The 21,380-nt window shown below is 41.3% G+C and overlaps 1 non-coding gene across 1 annotated transcript; it reads right to left on the bottom strand.

Annotated features, from left to right (window-relative positions):
- Positions 1 to 20,737: 20,737 nt before the first annotated feature.
- Positions 20,738 to 20,843, bottom strand: LOC122682285. The gene has a single exon (XR_006337304.1). It is a non-coding gene; the product is annotated as a U6 spliceosomal RNA (small nuclear RNA).
- Between the last annotated feature and the right edge of the window lie 537 nt (positions 20,844 to 21,380).

Raw genomic sequence — 21,380 nt, 5'->3', positions numbered from 1 at the left:
GAGGTAACATTGGGTTATAACACTCTTTAAGTATCATGTTTACAACATTATATTTTTATTTCTGTATACCCTACAGTGCACATCACCCCAAATTTAGTTTCCATTCATCACCATACAAGCTTTCCTGATAGTTCAGTGGTAAAGAATCTGCCTGCAATGTATGAGCCGCAGGAGATGCAGGTTCAATCCCTGGGTCAGGAAGATCCTTGGAGGAGGGTATGGCAACCCATTCCAGTATTCTTGCCCGAAGAATCCAATGGACAGAGGAGCCTGGTGGGCTACAGTCCATAGGGTTTCAAAGAGTTGGATGTGACTGAAGCGACTTAGCACACACATACATCACTGTACAGTCAATCCCCTTAACCCATTTCTCCCTCCCCCGCCACCACACTCCTAAGCCTTCTCTTCTGTGACCTCTATACTGTATCTTCATGTTTGTTTCTGTTTGGTGTGTTCATTTATTTTGGTTTTCATTGTTGTTGTTTGCTTCTTATATTCCACATAAGAGTGAAATCATATGGTATTTGTAACTTACTTCACTTAGGATAATACTCTCAAGGTCCACCCGTGTTGCCACAAATGGCAAGATTTCATCTTTTTTATAACTAAGTAGTATTCTATTGCATGTGATACATATCTCACATCTTCTTTATCCATTTATCTATTGATGGACACTTGGATTGTTTCCTTATCTTGGCAATTATAAAAATGGTATGATGAATATAGGGGTGTATGTGTGTTGACTCGCTCAGTTGTGTCCAGCTCTTTGCAGCTCCATGGGCTGTAGCCTGCCAGGTTCCTCTGCCCATCAAATTTTCCAGGCAAGAATACAGGAGTGGGTGCCATTTCCTACACCATGGGATCTTCCTGATCCAGGGATTGAACCCATGTCTTCCACATTGGCAGGCAAATTCTTTTACCACTAGCACCACGTAGGAAGCCCATATAGAGGGCTCCTGCTGCATGGTTGTGTAGCTATGCAAGGCTGCTTGCTTTTGTGGTTAAGCAAACATGCTTTCTTGAGTAGTCATTAAATTATAGGGGTCTCCCATATTTTTTCCACAATCCACTAGTGGGATTAACTATTTGATCATCTATTTTGTCCCTTCACTCTGTCCCTATCACTAGTATTTTAACTAGGGACCACACCTTAACATAAAAGAGTATGTTTCAGTTATTGGAATTCCAGGCATTGAGCACGCAGTGAAAGGAGTGAAGAATCAAATCACACCACTTAGTGATATAACATGATGGGGCCAAGTACAAGCTTTCAATTCAGCTCACATCTACAATGAGTCCTGTCTCTGAATCTTTTTAACTCTGTGACCCTGGGCAAGTAAATTGCCTAATCTATTTCAGGTTCCATTTTCTTACCAATACAATGTAGATAATAGCTTTATGTTCTTCATAGAATTGTCCATGAAAATTAAATGAAATAATGCATAGAAAGTGCCTAATTCAGGGCCTGGCATATGAATTGGCCACATGACACCTGAAGACACATGAAGCTGTTAGTTAAAAGTTATCCATCTATCCTACAGTCACAAATGTCTGGTGTTAGAAAAAGCTTCCACATTCTTGCCACCCACTTAACACTTAAGAAATATTCCACAAACGTTCTAAGTATACAAATCTGACACTCTTGCATTTATGGAAGAAGTAGACTGTTGTTTAACTTTTGAAGAGCTACTTAACCCTATTTACCAACTTATATATTTATAGGATCTAGTTTCTATTTATCTAAATGTACTTACGTGCAACCACTGAAGTTCTTGTGCCACAACCAGAGTCCGAGGCCACAAGGAAAGATACCACGTGATGCAATGAAGATCCTGCATGCCACAACGAAGAGCTGATGCACTCAAAATAAAACTAATTAATGAATTAAATGTACTTATGGAGAGAGCCAGAAACATGTTGAACCCTCGGACTCTCTCCTTTGGCAAAATATAGCGCTTGATGTTAATAGGAACTTGTAATTCAAAGACTAAAACAAAGGAGAAAATGGAAATCTGAGGACATTAGAAAAAACATCGGGGAAGCATCTTTAAAGGCAAAAGAAATAGTTTCATTAACTCGATGGGCGGGGGAATCCTTTCACAATGTACCTGCATATTGAATCATCAGTTGTGCAGTTTAAATATCTTACACTTTTATTTGTCTTTGTCCTTCTCAGTGGAGAAGGAAATGGCAACCCACTCCAGTGTTCTTTCCTGGAGAATCCCAGGGACAGAGGAGCCTGGTGGGCTGCCGTCTATGGGGTCGCACAGAGTTGGACATGACTGAAGCGACTTAGTAGCAGCAGCAGCAAATTATCCTTGGTGTAAGCTCAGTGTTAAGGCTTAGCTTTTGTTTTTTGATTACTGTAAGTCTCCATTGTCTTATCATTTGTTGAAGTGGGTTGACCCACCAAGGGGAAGACTGGTGCAAATTAAATAAGAGAATAAAAATTTAAAAAAGAACCAAACACTTGAGGGATTTGTTTTCATAAGTTTGACGGCTACTTATCTTGTTTGTATCTATGACACTGTGACGGAGAAGGAAATGGCAACCCACTCCAGTATTCTTGCCTGGAGAATCCCAAGGACAGGGGAACCTGGTGTGCTGCCGTCTATGCGGTTGCAGAGTCGGATACGACTGAAATGACTTAGCAGCATACCTCAATACAGCTAAAAACAGATAAGACTACATCTTCCATCCAAAAAAGGGAGGAAAATAAATAATTAAGACAAAGCTGAATCTATTGTTTATTTTAGATTTTTATTGGCATTATCCCAATTTTATAAGTAATAGAATAACTGCAGAAAGAGGAGGGCACTTTATAGATTACAAGATGTGTGGGGGAAAGCAAGATAAGCAGTGCAAATTGGCCTTGAATGAATTTGCAAAATGAGTTTATTATTATTATTATTATTAATTTTGGCTGTATTGGGTTTTCGTTGCAACGCAAGGGGGCTTCTCTTGTTGTGGAGCACAGGCTCTAGAGGCCGTGGGCTCTCCAGTGGCAGCACGGCATGAGGGCTGTTAGTTCCCCAACCAGGGATCTAACCCAAGACCCCTGTGTTAGAAGGTTTGATTCGTAACCACTGGACCAAAGGGAAGCCCCTGAAAAATGACTTCCAATCTTCATGAGTCCTAGAGGGAGCCTCCATAGAGTTATAATTGTAGAAGTATATATATGCTCTGCTTTTGTGGTAAAAATCTGATGATCCAAGTTATAAGCATATTATAATCAGAAAGAAGCTGCAAGGAACTTAGGAAAAGGAAGATTCACTTTACCAGGATCTGTGACTGTAATCACCATCAGGGAAGAACTTTTTCCTCTAGCTCTCTAGGTTCTCATGGCTGGGCTAAGGATTAAATTGACCTGAGACATATTAACAGGGAAAACTTTCAAACAAAATTTTAATAGCATATATACATGAGAGAGACCCAGGAAGTCTGAGTAACCTGCCAAAGTGGCTGAAACCCTCACCTTGAATACCATCTTCAGCTAATAAAAGAGGATGTTGGGGTAATGGTTTGAGACCTCAAAGGGGAGGAGGGCAATTCACATAAGATAGAAAAGAAAATCTTGGTAAACAAATGATTACTGAACCTGCAGAGACATGAGGACATAGAGAGAAACTTAGACTTTGCTAGTTCTTCCCTGTCTTCATGCCTAGTTCATACTATAGTGTCTATGGTAATAATTCCCTTCTGGGAACAGGTCCTTTATTTGCATTTTTATAGCTGGTTAGGGGGAAGGTCAAAGTTTCTTCCTGAGTCTTCTGGGCCTTTATAACTAAGTATTTTTAGCTCAAAATAATCTATATGCCAAAGAGACATTTTGGAGTGGCAAATTTTGCTCCCCTATATCACCATCTGCTTATTAAATATCTTAGACTTTGTACCAAACAACTAACAAGTTTCCTTTCCCCAAATTTATCTAAGTACTTTCTGTATATCCAAATCAACTGGGAAATTCAACCTGTCCTTTCAAATGTTAAACTAAAATTGTCTTCTAAAACAGAAGGAGGTTTGGCTCTCTATGGTAAAAAAAAAAAAAAAAAAAAACACATTAAAAATGTCATCATTCAGCTAAAAAGATGAATCGGGCAGTAACCTCCCTAAACATAAAATTCAATGACAGAATCTATTTGTCCTCAAACCTAATGAAATTTAACTCTCTGGTAACAACATATGAGACATATTGTTATACAACAATTATTAGAATTAACGAAACAAAAGGCTTCAAGCTATTCCTCACTTTGATCTATTAATTAAAAGGATATGAAGCATCTATAAAGTACTACAATGTGGTCCCTACTGCATTTAAAATAGAGGTCATGACCTTTTCCATTAGAGACAAATGTGTATACCTTGAAATACTCTCTCTGACCCTTATAAAACTATCACCTTCCATCTCACAAAAACCAAACATTTTCTGAATTTATTTTATCATTTTAAAATTGAAGTTGATGGTGGCTCAGACAGTAAAGAATCTGCCTGTAATGTGGGAAAACTGGGTTTGATCCCTGGGTTGGGAAGATCCCCTGGAGAAGGGCATGGTAACACACTCCAGTATTCTTGCCTGGAGAATCCACATGGACAGAGGAGTCTGGCAGACTACAGTTCATGGGGTCGCAAAGAGTCGGACACGACTGAGTGACTAAGCACAGCACAGCAAAGCTAAATGAGTGCTAGTGGTGAAGAACCCACCTGTCAGTGCAGGAGACATAAGAGACACAGGTTCCATCCCTGGGTCAGGAAGATCTGCTGGAGGAGGGTATGGCAACCCACTCCAGTATTCTTGCCTAAAGAATCCCATGGACAGAGGAGCCTAGTGGGCTACAGTCCATAGGATTGCAAAGAGATGGACACATCTGAAGTGACTTAGCATGCATGCACAAAATGGGAACCCTAGGGAACCTCACCTCAGTGTCTGGAATTCAGAGCTTCATTGGACAAAAAGGGAGAGATTTCTGAAAGGATCCCCTGCAGCTCCCTTCCTCATGGAGCTTTTGATAAGGGAGAACCACCAATCACTCTGTGTTTGAGATACAAAGATGATAACAGTCCCTCCTTCAAGAGGTTCCAAGTCAAGGGAGGCAGGTGGACAGATACTGACATATCTATCTGTCAAATCTGTACACTGTGCAATGTCTCAGCTGTGCCATGGAAATCCAGTCCCTTGGTTTTTCCCCACACTTGAACCAGAGTAAGAAAGTGAAACCTTTGGCTGTCATTTTGGGGGTTCCAAAGGGCTCTGGTACTATAGTCCTTTATGTCTCATCACAGAAAGAATCAGTGAGAAGCAAAGTGATAACTAAGAAGAGATTTATTAGAATAGGATAATTGTGAGGCTTACAAATGGACAGGCGAGGGGGTTCTGCAACCCGAGAACTTAGTGGGCTACAGTTTTACAATCAAAGGAAACCTGGGGAGGGGGAGAAGAGCTTGTTCTTGAGTAGATGTTGTGCTTCCATCATCAACCCCTCCTCCAGGTTGAGCAGGGCTGTTTTCTTGTCCCTTCATAGTCAGAGAGGTTGCCCTGGGGATCATTAACATACTGAGCTCACTGGGCAGGATGTGGGTCTCATGCCACCATTGCTTGGGAGCATGTCTAGTGCTTCTGTTGTATGGTTTTGTTGCTAAGCAAGCCTGCTTTATTTCTTTATTGTGTGTGTGTGTGTGTGTGTGTGTGGTTAAGCACTTGCTCTCTTGAGTAATCATTAATTTACAGGGGTTATTTCTTCTACTTACAACCCCCTAGTGGGATTAACTAATCACCTGCTTTGTCCCTTTACTCTGTCCATATCAGAAGAAGCCATATCTCTCTCAGATCAGCATGGTGGAGCCTGGGGAGGGAAATTCAGGGTCTGGAATTCTGGGTCAAATGTTCCCGTTCAGCAGCTATTCCCCTTCAGCATGAGCCTTGGGGATGACAGGGTATTTATTGTCTTTTGAAAAACAGTGACATTTCCCCATAAAGCCTCTGCCTCTCTGCTTCTGGAGTTGCTGCCCTGCCCTGAATGTCTAAGTCAGAGTAGGTTCTGATGGAAGGAATTTGGAGCCAGATGAGAGAGGAAGACCTGGGCTTCGTAGGTGGCCTAGTGGTAAAGAATCAGCCAGCCAATGTCGGAGACATAAGAGACACGGGTTCAGTCCCTGGGTGGGGAAGATCCCCTGGAGGAGGAAATGGCAACCCACTCCAGTATTCTTGCCTGGAAAATCCCATGGTCAGAGGAGCCAGGCGGGCTACAGTCCACGGGTTCACAAAAAGTCAGATAAGACTGAGCACTGAGCATACATGAGACAGAAGAACAAAGTGGTAGATCTATCTGCAGTCTCTGGAGTATTTCCACATTTGAAGGTCTATCCATTGGCTCAGTTCTTGTCAAGCTTGTTTAGATGTTAATGGTAGGTTCCACACAGTGTGGATTCCACAAGGTAGAGTCCCCCTCCATTTGCTCGCTTCCTTCAAAAATCAGTGAGTTTTTAATCACCTATTTTGGGGAGTATCATTGTTTATCTGTTTCTCCCAACAGAAGAGATTTAGGGCAGGAGAAGTGTGAAAATAACAAATATTTGATTTTTGTCCCTACTTCCTAACACCAGGTTCTAAAACCCTTGGGATTTCCTGAGTGATAGGAGCATCTTTTGCTATTCATTTTTCAACCATACCTGGGTTTTTTCAACCACACCTGGGCTTATGTTAATAAAATAACACTTGATGGTACCCTAAATAGCTTCAGGATGGGGACTGGTTGCCAGAAGAACAAGCCTTGTGATTAGAGGATTGGAACTTAGAGTCTCTCCTCCCAGATGTCTTGGAAGGGGAGAGGCGCTGGAGATTGAGTTAAATCACCACTGACCAGTGATTTAAACCACCATGCTTACTCACTAGAACCTCCATAAAAACCCCTAAATAATGAAGAGCTTCTAGGTTGGAGGACACATCAATATGCTGCAAGTGTGACATACCCAGAGAAGGCATGGAAACTCCAGCCCTCTCCCCCATATCTTGCCGTAGGCATCGTTTCCATTCAGTTGTTCTTGAGTATATCCTTTATGATAAGCCAGTAAATGTAGATAAAGTGCTTTCCTGAGTTTTGTGAGTTGTTCTAGCAAATTATCAAACCAGGGGGCGGGGAGTTTGTGGGATTTCTGGCAGACTCATTTTAGTTCAGCCGCTCAGTCATGTCTGACTCTTTGCGACCCCATGAACCGCAGCACACCAGGCCTTCCTGTCCATCACCAACTCCTGGAGTCCACCCAAACCCATGTCCATTGAGTTGGTGATGCCATCCAACCATCTCATCCTCTGTCGTCCCCTTTTCCTGCTGCCCTCAATCTTTCCCAGCATCAGGGTCTTTTCAAATGAGTCAGCTCTTTGCATCAGGTGGCCAAAGTATTGGAGTTTCAGCTTCAACATCAGTCCTACCAATGAACACCCAGGACTGATCTCCTTTAGGATGGACTGATTGGATCTCCTTGCAGTCCGAGGGACTCTCAAGAGTCTTCTCCAACACCACAGTTCAAAAACATCAATTCTTCAGCACCCAGCTTTCTTTACAGTCCAACTCTCACATCCATACATGACTACTGGAAAAACCATAGCCTTGACTAGAGGGACCTTTGCTGACAAAGTAATGTCTCTGCTTTTTAATATGCTGTCTAGGTTGGTCATAACTTTCCTTCCAAGGAGTAAGCATCTTTTAATTTCATGGCTGCAATCACCATCTGAAGTGATTTTGGAGCCCAAAAAAATAAAGTCTGCCACTGTTTCCACTGTTTCCCCATCTGTTTGCCATGAAGTGATGGGACCGGATGCCATGATCTTAGTTTTCTGAATGTTGAGCTTTAAGCCAACTTTTTCACTCTCCTCTTTCACTTTCATCAAGAGGCTCTTTCTTCTTCACTTTCTGCCATAAGGGTGGTGTCATCTGCATATCTGTGGTTATTGATATTTCTCCCAGCAATCTTGATTCCAGCTTGTGCTTCATCCAGCCCAGCGTTTCTCATGATGTACTCTGCATATAAGTTAAATAAACAAGGTGACAATATACAGCCTTGACGTACTCCTTTTCCTATTTGGAACCAGTCTGTTGTTCCATGTCCAGTTCTAACTGTTGCTTCCTGACCTGCATACAGGTTTCTCAAGAGGCAGACTGGTCAGAATTAAAGATGATAACCTGGACCTGCAAATGTTGTCTGAAGTTGGGGCAGACTTGTGGGACTGAGCCCCAAGCCTGTGGGTTTTTCTAACTCTGGGCGGTTTGTATCAGAATTGAATTGAATTGTAGTACACCCAGTTTGTGTGCAGAAAGATGAAGAATTTAATGGGTGTGAGGAAACCCCAAGTATTTTCTGTAAGAGTGTTGTGAGTAAAAATGGTGCAGAAGAAGGAACCATAACAATTCCTCTTCCCTAACTATCCCATTTCTCACAAAATCCAACCTTGGAGGAAATAGAGCACAACCATGAACTGGACATGAGCAAAGAGAAAGATGAACTCTTGAACCATCTGACAATAGAAGGGTTAGGGTAACTGACGTAGGCAGAGGCTAATGCAGAAAAAAACTGTTTATAATAATATATATTTTAGAGCAAAGCACCAACTGTTATAATACTTTTATAATTATTATAAAATACTTCAATGCATATTTGCAGGTTTTTTCTAGCTATGTCACTGTTATCTAATAATGCTTATTAACAAACCCCTTTTCTAGTTGGGGTTTTCTTCTTATTTAACTACTGATTATGTAGTTTCTTTGCTATTCAATTGATGGATGCCTGTTACAATGTAGATTTCAATTCAGTTATTTAAGAATGTGTTTTGAATTTCTTCCGGAAAAGGCTGCATTTGGTAATATCTTGTCTCCCAGCTCCCTGGAAAGGTAATAGAAAGCCTCCAAATGGGCAGTGCTTTGTATTGGAGGCCTGACTCAAGTTCATTGATCCTCAAACTTACACATTAGAATCACCTGGAAAGCTTTCAAAAGTCCAGATTTCCAGGCAGCACCCCTGACCAATTAAATCCGAATCTCAGTTTGAGATCCAGACAGAGACTTTTTTTTTAAACCAGTTGAACTTAGCATTGGTGGGGTTGTATACCAACTTTAGTGACACTAATGTTAATAAATTCTGGTAAACCACTACCATTAGACCAGCCAGGCACAGTCTTTTTAAAAACTCTTCAGGTGATTCTGGAGTGAAGCCAAGCTTATAAACCACTGCTCTAGACAGAGGTCTTACCTGAATTTTACAACCTGGCCTTCCATGGAATTCTCTGATGTAAAATGTGGTTTAATGAAATATTTTTTCCTTACTCATCTTCCTATTTAATTTAATTTTTAATGTGCTATGCTCAGCTGTGTTTGACTCTTTGCAACCCCATGGACTGTAGCCCTCCAGGCTTCTCTGTCCATGGGATTATCCCAACAAGGATACTGGACTGGGTTGCCATTTCCTACTCCAGGGGGATCTTCCTCACCCAGGAATTGAACCCGAGTCTCTTTTTGTCTCCTCCAATTGCAGGTGGATTCATTACCACTGTGCCAGAAAGGGAGAGTCTAGAAAACCTAAATAAATATAACAAAGCAGCTATTAAGATGGAGTTCACATGATTTCTTTCTGTTCATTCCCCACATTTTTCTCTCATGAGCCATCTCTCCAAGCTTAGAATAAAGGCCAAAGTAGGTAAAAATAGCAACGAATGGTCCCCACTATCTCATTTCATGACCTATATTGTTAGTTCCTCTTTTTTTGAATTGATTTTTATCTCTTTACTTGCTATAGAATTCTTCTACCTATATGGATACAATACTGAATTTATTTTGTGATTTGGGACAGTTCAGTAACGAAGTTGGTGAAGTGCATGTTAACTCTATAAGCAAAATAAAATTAGTCATTTAGCATAATATGACCATCGGGATTTAAATTTTTTGTGTATGTGATTTACATCCTTTATTCTATAAATGTGGTATATCACATTCATTTTTTAAAAATTTTTATTGGAGTACAGTTAACTTACAATGTTGAGTTAGTTTCCAGTGTACAGTAAAGTGATTCAGTTAAACATATGCATATATCCATTCTTTTCCCTAATGAATCAATTAATGGTTAAACAATGAATACACAAATAGACAATGCTTGGATGCAAACAGCTAAGCACCTATTGACGTCAAATCAGAGAGGATATCACAGATAAGGCCGATGGTGTATGCCTACAATCAGTGCATGGTGTTCAAGGAAAAAATAAAAGTTCAGGCAAAATATCCACAATTTCTAGTCAGTTGTCAATAGAGGTGATTATGCAGACATAAATGAACATCGCTGAGTAACCATAACATGCTAAGAGTAGTAGAAAGTCAAAGTGAGTGGCATGCATAAATCACATTAGATAATTTCATGAAAGATGGAGATAACTGTGATTTAAGTCACTGAGAAAAGCTCCGTGGACTCAAGATAAACCTTTAGACACAGGCAGGATTTAGAGATGGTAGGAGAAGGAAGAGTAGTCCAAGGTGGAAAATGGCAGAGGTAAAAGACTGGAGTTGGGAGTGACCTGGGGGAGTGTGAAGAGGCAACCAGGAGATGAACCAAGCTAGATTGAAGTTTCCTAGCAGGGAAAATAGAGCAACTATGTGTGTGTCTGTGTGTCTATCTGTCTGCGTATCCATGTGTGTTTAATGTATTCTGATATTTGAGTTTCATAATAATTTATCTGGTAGAAAATATGGAGGTAAGGAACCAGAAACAGTTTATTTTTCTGTTTATTACTATGATAATAGTAATAGTAACAGTTTATTACTATGATAACCTACCGGTGATACACATCTGTAAATGAGTATAGATAATAAGAACTAGAAAGAAAAGATATTAAGATGAGGAGTCTAGGGCTTCAGCACTGGTGTTCCATGGAACAAGGAAAGGGAAGAGGCAAAGATGATTCTAAGGTTAAAAAAATGTAAGTGATAGTTACCAAATTAATAAGATGAGAGGAAAACACAGATCTCTCAACATTTTAAGACAGCAGCTAAAATTCTCTTGTTAGGAATGTGAAGATAATTTCAGGTAAACAAACTGGAAGCAAAGATCTGTACATTTCAGTGATCAGCTCTTGAGAAGATGTACCAGTTACTAAGGTAATTTTAAGCAGACATTTGATATAATTTATTTTCAGAGGCATAGATGTACATTATCGTCAATGCAATTAACTTCTAACTGAAAATATTCATCCCAACGTCTGACAAGCTTTCTAATATTATCACAGAAAAAAAAGTTTTCAGTAGGGCAGTCAGTTATATAACATGTTCTGAAGATTTATATCATCCTTGAATTTATAGGCCAAGGTAAACATCTTTAAGTAATCCAAATAAAACACAACCAGAAGGTGAAAGAATAGTAATACATTTCTGTATCAAACACACATTCTGAATAAATTTTATTTAACTCTTTCAGATAGTAAAAGAGATGGAAACATCAATACAATATTCTTCGGTGGGGCAGTAAAAGATATCCTTTTTAAATACTCCTAGCAGTAATGTTTCCAGTTACCTATCACAGCAATCATGAATAGCAACTACTTATATCATTCAGTAGTTGTGGTAAGCAGTGCCAGTGTTCTCTGAATAAAAGGAATGAACTAAAGTCATTAGATAAGATTCTTCTATTTTCCCTTATCTGGGTCTTTACTCTTACACCATCTCACTAAAATCATCCTCCAAATGTTTAACTATCTATTCTCTACCCATATTCAAAGGTCTGTTCAAATATCATTTCCTTCTTTCTGAAATTCAATCCACTTGCTGTCTTTTACATCTTGTGTTTGTTCAGGCTGCTAAAACCCAACAATCATAGACAGGGCAGCTTATAAACAATAGAAATTTATTTCTCACAGTTCTGGAAGCTAGGAGTCAGAGATCAGGGTGCCACCATGATCATTTGAGGGTACCCTCTGAGTTGCAGACTTCTCACTCGACTCTCGAAGCAGAAGGGGGAGAGAGCTTTCTTGGTCTCTTTCATAAGGGCACTAATTTCTTATGGGGACCTAATTACATCCCAAAGCTTCTGCCACCTAATAACATCATCCTGGGGATTAGGTTTCACTGTGTAAATTTTAGAGGATCATATTCATCCTTTGTTGTTGTTGTTGTTTCATCGCTCAGTGTGTCTGACTCTTCTGTGACCCCCATGGACTGTAGCACACCAGGCTTCCCTGTCCACCACCAACTCCTGGAGCTTGCTCACACTCATGTCCATCAAGTCAGTGATGCCATCCAACCATCTCATCCTCTGTCATCCCCTTCTCCTCCCACCTTCAATCTTTCCCAGTATCAGGGTCTTTTCAAGTAAGTCAGTTCTGGCTCCTTTGCCATTGTGTGAAGAGAGTCCCTGCTCGAGCTTGTAATAAAGTTCCTCACTGTTTTTGCATTGGGAAAAAAAAAAAAAACAAATAAGTCAGTTCTTCAAATCAGGTGGCCAAAGTATGGGAATTTCAGCTTCAACATCAGTCCTTCCAATGAATATTCAGACTAATTTCCTTTAGGATGGACTGGTTGGATCTCCTTGCAGTCCGAGGGACTCTCAAGAGTCTTCTCCAACACCACAGTTCAAAAGGATCAATTCTCCAGTACTCAGCTTTCTTTATGGTCCAGTTCTCACATTCATACATGACTACTGGAAAAACCACAGCTGTGACTATATGGACCTTTGTCGGTAATGTCTCTGCTTTTTAATATGCCTAGGTTGGTCATGGCTTTTCTTCCAAGGAGCAAGTATCTTTTAATTTCATGGCTACAGTCATCATCTGCAGTGATTTTGGAGCCCAGGAAAATAAAGTCTGTCACTGTTTCCATTGTTTCCCCATCTATTTGCCATGAAGTGATGGGACTGGATGCCATGATCCTTGTTTTTTGAATGTTGAGCTTTAAGCCAACTTTTTCACTCTCTTCTTTCACTTTCATCAAGAGGCTCTTTAGTTCCTCTTTGCTTTCTGCGATAAGGGTGGTGTCATCTGCATATCTGAGGTTATTGATATGTCTCCCAGCAATCTTGATTCCAGCTTGTGCTTCATCCAGCCTGACATTTCACATGATGTACTCTGCATGTAAGTTAAATAAGTAAGGTGACAATATATAGCCTTGACATACTACTTTCCCAATCTGGAACCAGTCCATTGTTCCATATCAAGTTCTAACTATTGCTTCTTCACCTGCATACAGATTTCTCAGGAGACAGGTAAGGTGGTCTGGTATTCCCATCTCTTGAAGAATGTTCCACAGTTTGTTGTGATCTACACAGTGAAAGGCTTTAGTGTAATCAGTGAAGCAGAAGGAGATGTTTTTCTGGAACACTCTTGCTTTTTCTATGATCCAATGAATGTCAGCAATTTGATCTCTGGTTCCTTTGCCTTTTCTATACACAGCTTGAACATCTGGAAGTTCATGGTTCACGTACTGTTGAAGCCTGGCTTGGAGAATTTTGAGCATTACTTTGCTAGCATGTGAGATGAGTGCAATTGTGCTGTAGTTTGAATATTCTTTGGCATTGCCTTTCTTTGGGATTGGAAGGTAGTGATGCTTCTTAAGGCGCACTTGACTTCATACTCCAGGACGTCTGGCTCTAGCTGACATCCTGGCTCCATCATGGTTATCTGGGTCATTATTTTTTCCTTGGAAGGAAAGTTATGACCAACCTAGACAGCATATTAAAAAGCAGAGACATTACTTTGCCAACAAAGGTCCGTCTAGTCAAGGCTATGGTTTTTCCAGTAGTCATGTATGGATGTGAGAGTTGGACTCTAAAGAAAGCTGAGCACCAAAGAATTGATGCTTTTGAACTGCGGTGTTGGAGAAGACTCTTGAGAGTCCCTTGGACTGCAAGGAGATCCAACCAGTCCATCCTAAAGGAGATCAGTCCTGAGTGTTCATTGGAAGGACTGATGTTGAAGCTGAAACTCTGATACTTTGGCCACCTGATGCGAAGTGCTTACTCCTTGGAAAAGACCCTGATGCTCAGAAAGATTGAAGGCGGGGGGAGAAGGGGACGACAGAGGATGAGATGGTTGGATGGCATCACTGACTCAATGGACATGAGTTTGAGTAAACTCCGGGAGTTGGTGATGGACAGGGAGGCCTGGTTTGCTGCGGTCCATGGGGTTGCAAAGAGTTGGACACGGCTGAGTGACTGAACTGAACTGAAGATCTTTTTTGTGTAGTTGTTCTGTGTATTCTTGCCACCTCTTCTTTATATTTCTTCTTCTGTTAGGTCCATACTGTTTTCTGTCCTTTATTGTGCCCATCTTTTCATGAAATGTTTCCTTGGTAACTCTACTTTTCTTGAAGAGATTTCTAGTCTTTCCCATTCTATTGTTTTTTTCTATTTCTTTGCATTAATCACTTAGGAAGGCTTTCTTATCTCTCCTTGCTATTCTTTAGAACTCTGCATTCAGATGGGCATATTTCCTTTGCCTTTAGCTTCTCTTCTTTCTCAGTTCAGTAACACTTCTCACAGTAGCTTCTGGAAATTCTCTCCTTTATGAATATACAGCTAGAAGGCTGGGAGAAGAGCCTCAGAGCTTTCATGCCTTTCCACCCTTCTCCAAGGCTTCCAAGTACCCTTGTTGTGGCTCCTAAAATCCCTAAGTAATATTAGTTCCTCTGAGCCAGTGTTCTCAAGATGTGCATGGGCATAAGGGGCTTGGTTTTTCAAAGAAAAGAAAATGTAAAAAAGCTTTGTTAGGTCTCTAAAGAAAATGTGCCTTTGGTTCTCTTCCACTAGGTTTCCCTGGTGGCTCAGTGGTAAAGAATCTGCCTACCAATACAGGCAACACGGGTTTCGATCCCTGGGTTGGGAAGATCCCCTGGAAAAGGAAATGGTAGCCCGCTCTAGTATTCTTGCCTGGCAAATCCCATGGACAGAGGGGCCTGGTGGGCTATAATCCATGGAATCTCAAAGAATCAGACAGGACTTAGCCACTTAACAACAACAGTGTATTCTTAACAAACAGTGGAACAATTAATTTTTTGAGTTGTACCTTAGGAGTTACCACAATTAGGAAAGGCCTGTTAAAAGCCTGATTCTTCTCTTCTAAACTCACCCTCATCCTCCTCCTGCCCCTGCCTCCTTTCTTGTTTCTTAAACAAAATCCTTGCTGGGTTTTGCACTCCACTCCAGGCCTGACAACGAGCTATTCCCTTGCAGAACAGGGACCATGTTAGAAAGCAGTTTTGTGTTGCCCATAATCTTCAGGGCCGCCTTTCCCTCAGTGACTATTCAGGACTATTGTTCAGTTACATTTAATTGGGCTGGAATAACCCTTTGTGAAAAGGGGTGTCGGGTGATGGGGATGCAGAAGCCTCTCAATACACCTTCAAATGTAGGTGGAAAGGGAGAAAAATGAATGTGTTAGGGGATAATTCCAGAAAGCGGGAGGGAACAAAGGGCTCGAAAAACAAACCGGCTCCGAGAGTCCTACGAAAGCGGCAGCATCCGCGGATGACTACAGAAAGGAAGAGATGGTGATTATCCGAACACTCAAAAAGGCTGGCGTATTGTCCTGGCCCGGTGCCAGGCGCACATGACACTCTGGCGAGGATTATCAGAGCTTTTCTGCTGAAGCAGGGCTCGCATGTGTGCTGAGAATGTGTTCTTTCTCTGGGCTTGAGGTGACAGACAGCCACATCACACAGCATTCCGTTTTCCATCCTGGTTCCAGCCAAGCAATAAACCCAATCATCACCCAGTCTGTCTCAACCATGTGGTTTCCCCAGCCAGCTGAACAAAATATTTTCAGAATGTGGAATGTAAACAAGGTTCCCACTGTTAGCAATTCTGTGTCATTTACTTGTGGTTATTTTATTTTACTTTAAGTCACATTTAAATTCAAAAGATTGCCAGCCTACATGATGCATGTAAACAAATCAGAAATATAGATTAGAATTGCAACTGATTAGTTAGCAGTGAAAGTGTCTGTGTAAATGGAAGAAGAGGGGAGAAAATCTATTATGCTCCTGGGATATTGCTTCTCCACAGGAAATTCAATTGTGAAAAGGGCTTTAAAAGCAATGACTTTAGTCATCTGGGTTTTCTACACACTGGTTACAGTAAATGCTAATAGAATACCTAGGCAGAATCTCTGCTGGTACTCACGTGACGCAGCTTCACAAAGAAAAACAGAGAGCTGTTCTGAGATGGAAAAAAAAAAAAGTCCTGGGAATCTGCCTTCCCAGACAGTGATTGCAAAGTGTGTGTTTCTTATGCTATCAAAGATGTTTTTCAAGAAAACACAATTTCCCAGGTCCATTATTTCCTGTTTGAAAGTATATGTCTACCATGTTTCCTGCTAAGTGATAAAGGTGGCGGGAGCCTTCTGCTATTTACAGAGAATCCAAGACTTGCCTTCATTTATACATTTGCTCTGAAACATACTCTGTCTTCCGAATCAATAGGGAGCTTAAATGAGGCATAACAATTGTGTTATTTACCCATAACCTATAGGATCAATGCTTTCCTGGCACAATGCCATGAATTATACATTTTCTAAAAGTCTGTTGACCCATTACAGTTACCACCTTTCTGGTATTATTTGGGAGCTGATAAGTTAACATACGAATTTGCTTTAAAAGACATTTCTTTGAATCTTTCATGATACCTTCTGGATCGGGGTTAAGTAGCAATGCTGGGGTCACAGAAAAGTTGGGCAGATGCACCCCTGTGAACTCACCGCATTCCATCTTCTCTGGCTTCTTCCTCCTTCAACTAAAAGTAATGTTTCCAGCTCACCCCATCAGTCACATCACACTTTCTCAAGCGACGTCAGCTGTATCAAGACTCACAGAATAATCTTCCTCAGAATACAGAATAAAGCCCCGTGGAATGAGGTTGTATGCCTTATGAGATTAGGCACCTGGAGAATTAGAGGAACAATCACCTTGAACCACAAATCACTTGGATCATTTGGCAAAAGGGAAAGCAACTTCCTCTTCCAGGTGAGTTTTGAAGAAGTTTTCATCTGAGAAGAAGGGGGATAGCTACTTAGGTGTGCTAGGAGATGTGGAGAGAGGATAATCCATGCTCTGGGTTGAATGGCTCTATGGATAGGTTTTGGCCTCACACCTGAGTACTCTGACAAAGAAGAGTGAAAGTTCATTGTCATCAAATAAAGCGCAGAAACCAAATAGAACCTTCCTCCCATGAGACAGACGGAAGTTCAATATTCCCACACTTTTCTGATTCCTTTTATTTTATTTAAAAAAACCTTTTTTATTGTTGGCTGTGCTGGGTCTTTGCTGCAGCACACAGGCTTTCTCTAGTTTCAGCATGCAGTGGCTTCTCGTTGCAGCACGGGCCCTGGAGCTGGCAGGCTTCAGCAGTTGTGGTGCATGGGCTCTCTAGTTGCGGCACGCTCCGACTCAGTTGCCCTGCAGCTGTGGAATCTTAGTTTTCCACCAGGAATAGAACCCACGTCCCCTGAATTGGAAGGCGGATTCTTAACCACTGGACCACCAAGGAAGTCCCTGGTTCCTATTAGAAACTTAGATTCAACTCAATCTCTTGTTCATTTGTTCTGAAAACAAATCACTTATGATCAGTTATGGAGTAGTGACTGTCAATCTCATGGGAATGTTTTGCTACACTGTTCTACGTTCTCTGTGTCTGCAGTCTTCTATTTTTCCTTTGCATGAACCTCTTCTAACTCCTTTTAGTGCACGCATGGACAATGTGGAAGCCAGACTTTAATTAGGCATCTGCTTTGAAAAGCCACATCTTGAGCATTTTTGTGAGAACTGTTTTCATTGTGAATAATTCCTACTGAGAGAAGAGTCTTTCTTGATCTTACTTGAATTTCCTTGATCTAAATTGAAACCATGCTTGCCCACTTTACTATGAGGAGAAACATTTATTCCTCCCACTCAAAATTCCAAATTGGCCCATGAAGGAAGAGGTGTCTACCTACACCCCTAAAGAGATATTGGAGGAAATGTTGAAAGGCTTGACATTCATCAGGCCATGTTGCACTCTTATGAAAGGTCACCATGTTCTGTCTGGCCTCAGTTCTCCCTTCCTAGATGGACAAGAAGGACCAGTGCTCTCCTCTGCTTTCTGTCCTCCAGAGGTCCCAACATGCACTAAATCCCACCCCATGCCTGTCTCCCCAAGGGAACTCTGGGGTCTGGAAAGCTTCAAGGAAAGGAGTGAGGATCCCCACATTAGGCCCAGATTATAATCACTTTCTTTAACACAACTTCTTCTGGTTTGGTGGGTGGGAATATACACAGGAGGAGAGTCTTTCATCATGTTTAAAAAGTGTGCCTATTGGTCCCTGTGTGGTCTTGTATGCTAAGTCACTTCAGTCATGTCCAACTCTTTGCAACTCTGGATTGTAGTCCACCAAGCTCCTCTGTCCATGGGATTCTCCAGGCAACAATACTGGAGTGAGTTGCCATGCCCTCCTACAGGGGATCTTCCCCACTCAGGGATCAAACGTGCATCTCTCACATCTCCTGCATTGGCAGGTGGATTCTTTACATCTAGGGCCACCTGGGAAGCCCATTGGTCCCCACATGATAGGTCTTCTTCTTAAAGAATGTATTTATCTACTGGCTATGTCAGGTCTTAGTTCTGGTACACAGGCTTCTCTTTCAATGTGGGGTTCAGGTTCCAGAGCATTCAGGCTTAGTGATTGTGACACCCATGCTAAGTTACTCCATAGCATGTGGGATCTTAGTTCCCCTGCCAGGGATTGAACCTACATCCCCTGAATTGGAAGGTGGATTCTTCACCACTGGAATGCCAAGAGAGTCCCTAAGATAGGTCTTAATTGAGTGTATCTGCCAGAGGCTGGAGGAGGGAGTGGTCTTAGGCCCTGCTGTGGTCTGAATATTTGTGTCCTTGCCAAAAATTCATATGTTGGAATCCTAATGGCCAATGCAGTGATATTAGGAGGTGAGGTCTTTGGAAAGTCTGGAGAGTGGAGCCCTCACCAGTGGCTTTAGTACTCTTATTTTTAAAAAGACCCAAGACCCAAATAGCCCTTTCTGACATGTTCAGACACAAGAAATCTGCAACTTAGATTGGGCCCTCACCCAACCTTACTGGCAGCCTAATCTCACACTGACAGGCTCCAGAACTGTGAGAAATAAATTTCTGTTGTTTATAAGTCACCTAATATGTGGTATTTTTGTTTTGGCATCCTGCATGGACAAAGACAGAACCCAACACCTAATATCCATGTATTCTCCTTAGAGATTACTGTTCTTATAATTGAATTACATGCAAAATAAGACACTTGGAGTGACCCAAAAAGGAACATGCCCTGATTTCCATCCTGAAGAAGTTTTCAGATTTCTCTCTTGTTGGTTGAATGATTCCAGGAACCTTCCTGTTTCCTGCAGGCCTTGTTTTATAAGATGGTAATAATTTTATAGCTTCCTTTCTGGACATCTCTAGTTTCTAAACTGTGATTTTGAGAGTGCATGGAGTATGCTACTAAGGTCCCATCAAAATGAAATACTACTTTGTGATCTTACAGAGTCCAAGCTTTGCATTTGTGTTAAGCTTTAAAAATAAATATCCTTGTCTAAACAGTGGATACTGTTCAGGGAGCATCTGCAGGTGGATCACAGGCTCACACCTTTGGTGTCCTCAGCTGGGAGCAGCTCTCCCGGCCTCAAACACACACGCGGCACGAATCTCAGCACTCAGCCATCCTCTCTTGCTGTTTAGTTCAAGGACAGCACAGGTCAGGGAGCCAAATTACCCAAGAAGTTAGATGAAATGTCATTGTCAGTTCAAAATGTGTTGACCTGTGTTGTGAAACCACAGCAGCAGTGATTCTGTCTGAACCAGAATCCTCCCGCATCCCAGGAAACCCCCTGTTACTGCCCCGATACTACCTCACTTCCCTGAAACACAGGGTACATGTTTAATCATTTTAAGTGAACCTTTTGTAAGCATGGGGCTAAATTCAAGCCCAACAAAATGATGTATGCCTAGGCACTTGGGGTGGGACAAAAAAGATAAGGAGTATCAGAGCAGAGAGAAAATCTTTGGAAAAGGATGGGAAGAGATTTTTTTTTTTTTTAAAGGCAACTTTTGACTACTTTAAAATATAACTCAAGTTAACTTTAAAATTAACTAAACATTCTGTCAACTGATACGGGTTTTCCTGGGATGTAACTTGAAGCCTGCGGCCTTCCCAGAGTGCCCTGTGGATGATCCCTACACGGGAGCTGCCATAAAGCATGCTTTGGTGTTCAAGAGGCTGCAGTTTTATCTAGTTGTGTTCTAAAGCGTTGCAAGGGCATTGTGTTCTGGTCCAGGTGTGTTTTAGGGCATTGCAAGTTCTGGCTTTTATCCAACTCACAAAGGAAGTGGTGAATCAAGCAGCTGCAGTTCTTATTTCTAGGCTCACCTCTTTGCAACGACCAGGACCCTCTTTTCAAAATGAGAATAACAACTTGGGAACTATACTATGTTTTCTTCTTTTTAAAATCTTGAGATTCTTGAGGTCTCTTCTGACTTCTCAAAATTTGAAGTTAATGAGCCTGCTTTAGTCAGTATTCCAAGTATCTGTCATTTAAACTCTATCACCTCAAACTCCTCTTTCCAGGAGTAGGTCAATACTAACAGTTTTGTATGTATATTTCTAGATCCATTTCTATGAATTTTTTATTGTGATAAAATATACATAACAAAATTTACAATGTTAACCACTTTGAAGTATATAGTTCAGTGCATTATGTACAAAAAAGTTGCATGCTTCTGGATTTCTGTGTCATCCTTGTGCAGCAACCATGCCAATCTTCTCTGTGTGGTTCCAATTTTAGTCCATGTGCAGCTGAAGCAAGCACTCTATGCAATTTTAAATGTGCATGTTCCAAGGTTATAAATGTAATCATACCATACTAAGGAAGAAAAAAAGGAAAAAAAGGTGAAAGACAGACATTCCTGGTAAAACAAAAAATTTGTGACCAGCAGAAATACAGAAATGTGAAAAGAACTCTTCAGGAAGGAGGAAGATGATAACAGCTGGAAATTTTAATCCACAAAACGGAATAAATAATGCCAGAAATGGTAAACATGTGGTTAAATACAAAAGTGTTCTTTCACCTGCTTCAGTTCAGTTCAGTTCAGTTGCTCAGTTGTGTCTGACTCTTTGTGACCCCATGAATCGCAGCACACCAAGCCTCCCTGTCCATCACCAACTCCCGGAGTTTACTCAAACTCATGTCCATTGAGTCGGTGATGCCATCCAGCCATCTCATCCTCTGTCGTCCCCTTCTCCTCCTGCCCCCAACCCCTCCCAGCATCAGGGTCTTTTCCAATGAGTCAACTCTTCGCATGAGGTGGCCAAAGTATTGGAGTTTCAGCCTCAGCATCAGTCCTTC

Source organism: Cervus elaphus, chromosome 23 (genome assembly GCF_910594005.1).
Source record: "Cervus elaphus chromosome 23, mCerEla1.1, whole genome shotgun sequence".
In the NCBI taxonomy this organism is placed as follows: Eukaryota; Metazoa; Chordata; class Mammalia; order Artiodactyla; family Cervidae; genus Cervus; species Cervus elaphus.
This window is presented reverse-complemented; position numbering and strand designations above follow the sequence as displayed.